The 6,121-nt window shown below is 38.9% G+C and overlaps 1 protein-coding gene across 1 annotated transcript in view; it reads left to right on the top strand.

The window, feature by feature from the left end:
- The first annotated feature begins 987 nt into the window (after window positions 1–987).
- dok4 (docking protein 4) overlaps window positions 988–6,121 on the top strand; it is a 48,401-nt gene continuing 43,267 nt past the window's right edge. The window contains exon 1 of the mRNA XM_056267318.1: window positions 988–1,266. The gene's annotated coding sequence lies outside the window, so the exon portion shown is untranslated. The remainder of the gene's footprint in view (window positions 1,267–6,121) is intronic.

Here is a 6,121-nt window from a genome sequence, read left to right as displayed (position 1 = left end):
ATCTTGAGGCCACGAGATAGTTATAATAATTTTTTTTGACAAAGTGGGACTAGGGGGGCTCCGTAGATTTCACAGTTCTCTCTCACCATTTAATTTATCATTAATACATTTGACCAAACAATAAAGCTTAGATATAAAGCTCTATAATTTAAAGAATTATAAATGATAAAAAAAATTACAATGTTACAATAAGGTTTCATTTGTTAATGTTGGTTATTAGTTATTACTTCTACAGCATTTAGGCCCTAATGGGCTATATGCACGCATAACTTCCGCGTTTGATGCAAGGATGCTCTTGCGTTTCCGGTTGGGGAGATTTAAAGCGGAGGAAAACCGAGGAAAACGGGATTATGGCAGAGTCTTCAAAATGTACTGTCCTCTCGTCTTTGAAACGAAACTTTAATACGTTTAGATGTAATTGTATATATAGTTATGTTTATTTAATATAATAAACAAAGAAGCATAAACAAAACGAGGGGTGTCTGTTTTGTCTGTTTTTGTGACTAACGTTTCTTTAGTTTAGCAATAGAGTATAAAAACCAATATAAATTCTCGGTATAGCATTGGACTCTACGATCGGCGGAAGTAATCCAGCATCCTTAGACCTTCACCGGAAATACCGCCGTGCATAGAGCCCATTGCAGCATTTATATACTAATACATTTTCAAAATCTGAAATTGTATTTGTTAACATTTGTTGTTCTGTAAACTAGCATGAACAAACATTTTTTTTTACAGACATTAAGATTAATAAATGCTTTAAAATATATATTGCCCATTGTTAGTTCATGTTAGCTAATGCATTAACTAATGAGAACAAATTAGACTTCATTGTAAAGTGTTAACAAATTATGAAATGTTTCTTGATGGAGACAACTAGTGACAAAGAATAAATAAATAACAGCAAACCCATTCGTTATTTCTTTTGCGCTCTTCTTCAACACACTACGGTAAAGGGTGGACTTTTGTTGTCTGCGAGCTGGAGACAGACAGCTGAGAGTGAAACAGCCGTGTGTGTGTGTTTAGAGCTTGAGATTCAGACGCGCTGCACAGCGTCTCGTCCCGAAACACTAGACGACAACCAAGAAGAGTCACTTGGAATACTGTCCGCAGGTCTAATGTCCGAACACATTTCTTTTCTAAGAAAACTTGCGTGTGTGTTTTTTTCTTCTTCTGTTAGGGCACAAGCAAAAACATCGCATTTTCACATTTTAAAAGCAGCTGTCTTCTCGGAAGGGGCCGCACCTTCAGCTGAACATCATCCAGGTAGGTTTATGAAAGTTCATGTGCTGTATCGAAGCCAATATCTTTGCTTCAGACACACTAAAAAAATACTAGAGAAAGAAAGAGGTAATTAAGATATGTGTTGTTTGAATTTGCATTTTCTGCAAATTGCTTATTGAATTATGTCCATCACTACATGTTTACTCCTTTGATCAACTTTTTGTGCGACAGCATCCCATTTTTTTAATGCTGTGTTTGTCTGATGTTAGTGTGTTTGAAATGAAGAATATAGTTTAGTTGAGAAGTGCATCTTCAGACCCAGGATAGCTAATTAACCTGTACATGTCCATTCAACTGCTCATATGATCTTGCTTTTTATGTGATTATGCCCAGGTCTTTAAATGACAATTATGTGTTTGTGTCATGCACTGCATTTGTTATTATTGATATTTTTAATATATTACTAGTTTTTTTTTTGTTGTTTTTTTTTGCATGGCTCTAGAACACTTAATTCTGATTGGTCAATTGAGCAGTCAAATATGTAATCTATATTTTATATGCCCTACCACGAAGGAAGCGGTGAAGAGTCCCACTGTTTATAGTTAAGCTGTACAAAAAAAGTCTACCGTCGTATTTATAATAATAACTGGTAATTATCTGCTGTACTAATTTTTATGTGTTGTATTCCACTCTGTGTGCTGTCATTTGTCCAAGACAAATTTAAGTAGGCTATAACTTACTAATACCAACTAACCGGATATTTCACCCTTACCTACGACAAAAACACTAGCATTACTTTCATGTCACAAAGTCACTCCGCAGTCTCTTTTCATTATAACAAAAGTTAGAATAGTTAACTTATTCCAAAAACAGTTTCTACGACTATGTGCTATAATATAAATGGCCTCAGAGGACATTATTAATATTTATTTCTATATGCTGCGCATAAAACTTTTGAGAGATAAATTAGCTTAGACGTCCAGATGAAAAAGAAAACAAGGCATCATCTTTGCTGGGATAACAACAAACCGAGTAGAGAAGAGCTAGAAGAGAGAAAACATTAAATATTCTGGCTAACTAATCCATATGAGAAGTAACTTCAATTAAAGATTAATAATGTATAAATTGCAATATTGTTGCAGTGCTGGTGTTCATGACTGATTGTTTTCTACGTAGCAATGGGCCGTTTTTCTTGACAAGCCATTACCAGGCATGCATTCATTATTTTCTAGGGTCATCATCAGGTAGCCCTACTCGACTCAGTCGATCATGGCTACATCAGCATCCAAATTCACTCACTTCATTTTGTTCAGTCCTTGCTGATATAGTGCACTTAACCACCACATACTATGTAGGGATTAGTGGACGGATGATTTCGGACACAGCTTATATCTCTAAATCTAGTGATTTATATTTTGGGTTTTATAGGCGTGTGCGGGGTTAGCTCAGCTGACTCATCTGGTGCCTAAAAAGCTGTCTAGGTAGACAGAACAGTAGATTTTGAGATGCAACTAGAGGCAAAAAAGAGCTCTGTTCCTGGATATGTTCCCATTTACTGTCCTTATTGTCCATATTTTCACACGAATGTCTAAGTATGGAAAATAATTGCCTTGCACCTTGTCTTCTGGGCAATTAATTAAATTGAAACAGTGTCTTTTGAATGTGCTTTATGCTGATAAAGGACAGCGTTTAATCTGAGCCTTATCTCTTTGAGCATAACCAGCTTCACTAAAGCTCATAATAAATTAGTCTGCAAATCCTCCTTGGCTGTAGAGAACATAGAAAGTAAAAAAAAAAAATCATCTTATCCATCAACGTCATAGCTTATTACCATGACGGTGTCATCATAGGTAAACTGCTTTCGAGCACAATAAAGATTACGGTGGATAAACACTTATTAACCTGTAACCCCTTTTAACTAAACACGGCTATGTTGATTTAATGCTTGGTAGTGATTGAATGAAGCCCATTTGTTAAATGTCAGTCTTGTCACTTGAGTCAACTGAAGAGGTTACACTTCTTTTGGATTTTTGTTTGCAGTATTTTTGGTGTAACATTTTTGCAACAGAAGCTTTAATTGGCTATAACCGTATTTAGAAAAGACATTAGTAAGTAGGCAAACCATGTTTGCATGAGACAGCAAGTATTGGAATTAGCACTTCATCTCTGTGAATGAGGTCTGGCAAAACCTCATAACAAATGTCAAGCGCAAAACAGTTTGTCTTCCATCCTTTTCTCTCTGCCTTCTTAATTTTAGTCTCGTTCACAACTAAAAAGCTGTAACGTTGAATTTGACCACTGAGGGGGTGGATGTTTCCCTAAGTGAGTCTAGACTCTTGTCCTGCTGACCTTGGGTTTCTCCAGTATAATCCAACTCATGTAATTAAACACAATATGATTAGTGGGCAGAACGGACACTGTTGCTGTGGAGGTGCGTAGTACACAATGTATATGTGGCAGAATTTAATACTTTTGTGTGGGTTTGCTTCTTTGGTATTGGGAGTGTGCTTGCATATGTGTGTATGAATAATTTGGACACAAATGGATGGATTTCAATGAATTCGTTCACTATGAACGAAGGCATCAATACACATGCCATGACTGGAGAGATCGGTGCCATCCAAGAGAGCATGCTATATGACCTGACCAGTAGCTGCTAAAAAAAACAGAACAGAACAAGATTCCAGTCAAGAGAGATGAATAGCCTTATAAGTACTGGCAGTCCATTTCCAGTGGTTTTGTAATGGGGTCTATTACAATGCTCTTTGCATACTATTAAACCTTTATGTGGGCTATTTGTAGAGTGGATAGTCACCTTAGTCATAGATGTTATCCAAACAGCTGTCCTGGTGTGTGTGTACGCGCACTTCTGCATTTTGTCTGAAGGTTGCAGCTGACAGCGGAGCAGTGTGGGAGTCGGCTGGCTCACAGTCAGAGAGAGAGAGAGAGAGAGAGAGAGAGAGAGAGAGAGAGAGAGAGAGAGAGAGAGAGAGAGAGAGAGAGAGAGAGAGAGAGAGAGAGAGAGAGAGAGAGAGAGAGAGAGAGAGAGAGAGAGAGAGAGAGAGAGAGAGAGAGAGAGAGAGAGAGAGAGAGAGAGAGAGAGAGAGAGAGAGAGAGAGAGAGAGAGAGAGAGAGAGAGAGAGAGAGAGAGAGAGAGAGAGAGAGAGAGAGATGAACACTCTGTAATTAGCACCCGCGGCTGCATGCTGCATTCCACCTCTGCAAATTACAGAGTGGCCTGCCTGCACTGCCAGACCCAGCAAACCTGCCTGTGTGAGTCTATCCAGACCCCCCTCTTGCCCTCCCTCGGCCTCACGCACATGCAAAACTACAGCTATACCTGCTAGCAGCAGACTTTGCCTTCTCTTCCAGTTCACTTCCACTGTGTTTTTTTCTGCGCTGCAGTAATTGGCGGTGGTGGAGACTCCCGTCTCTCCGGGGCTCGGCCTGCATTGATTTGTTTGGATTTCTGTTCCCCTCCCCAGAGCTTTGGCGTACATATGCGCCACAGACTCCCTACACTGCTGTCTGTCATGTCTGAGCGGCATGTTTAAAGAGTTTGGTGTTGTTTATCGAAGTGCACGTACACTGAAATGCACGGCATTTCCATAACACAAGGGATTTCAACAGTATGCTTTTTTAAATTAAGAATTGAAGCATTTGGGTTTTGAAAATATGCTTTGTTTTGAGGGTTTAACAGGGTTAAAGATGTCAAAATATGCTTTGAGACTGCAAAGGGGTCTTTGTTCAGAGCTTATGAGTGGGTTTCGACAGGGCTGTAACCACCATAGAAATTGAGGAGGACCTACCACAAGCCGAGCAGAAATACCAGCATGACCAGAAAGTGTGCGTGGTAAGATGTAAGCAACTAAACATTTCATGTTTGACAACTATTTTACAATAAAAATGGGAAACGACCAACGGTAGTATTCAGTGATGCAAACTACAAATGTTTTGCCAAATTTCGGTATTCCATGTAATTCATAATTGAATTTATTCAACATAAATTCATTTTTCTACATATTAGGCATTCATTTAAGAGCGAATGTGTTCAGTGGTGTTTGTGAGAACATAACTGAGGCTAAGAGCTGTGTGTGTTTGTGAGGGTGGGTGTGTGCGTAACGATCATGTGTAGTCTGTGCTGATGGATGGGACCGAGTAAATGGCTGTGACCCTGACAGAGGACCCAGCTGAGGGACCAAATGAGCTTTGTGACAGTGTGTGTGTGTGTGTGTGAGAGAGAGAGAGAGAGAGAGAGAGTGTAGGTTTGTGATTTTGTGCCTAAGTACAGCACACCATATAGGACAAGTGGCCTCACTTCCCCTCTTCTTCTGTCTTGTGCCATATGCTGATTTGATCTTGATAGATTGATAATACTTTTCACCAAATTTCACCATTCAACTAACACATAGACAGTGTATCTATACATCCAATGGTATGTCCATCTGTACAATATTAGTGGTTGTCTATACGTCCAGCTGAATATAGTGTTTCTATATTGTATGTCTGTCTGTATATCCAGGTTGAATATTGTGCTTCTATAGTGCATGTTTGGGCCTATACTGTATGTTCCAGCTGAATATAGTGCTTCAATAAAGCTTTCATTAAGTTATTTCTCAACGGTCTCATCAGCTGACTCTGCTGTAAGAGGATTTGCCGAACAGCAGTTTCCTGTTTATGTCAGTGCTTCCTGTGTTGAAAGTTATCTTGCCACTGGGTTAGTTAATGTAAAGGACCAGCTAATTATAAACAGTGATGCTTGAAAATGTCATCAAAGTCTACCAAATTATAATGCACTTGCCAGGGAACAGATATCACTTCTGATGGCATTTCCATATAAAACTTTGCCTTCATTCATGGCCGTTTCAAACTCATCGCCGTGATACTATTGTGTGTT

This window comes from Rhinichthys klamathensis, unplaced genomic scaffold (genome assembly GCF_029890125.1).
Source record: "Rhinichthys klamathensis goyatoka isolate OS25496 unplaced genomic scaffold, OSU_Roscu_1.1 h1tg000258l_1, whole genome shotgun sequence".
NCBI classification, from domain to species: Eukaryota; Metazoa; Chordata; class Actinopteri; order Cypriniformes; family Leuciscidae; genus Rhinichthys; species Rhinichthys klamathensis.
The sequence above is the reverse complement of the archived record's forward strand: the minus strand, read 5'-3'. Positions and strand labels throughout refer to the sequence as shown.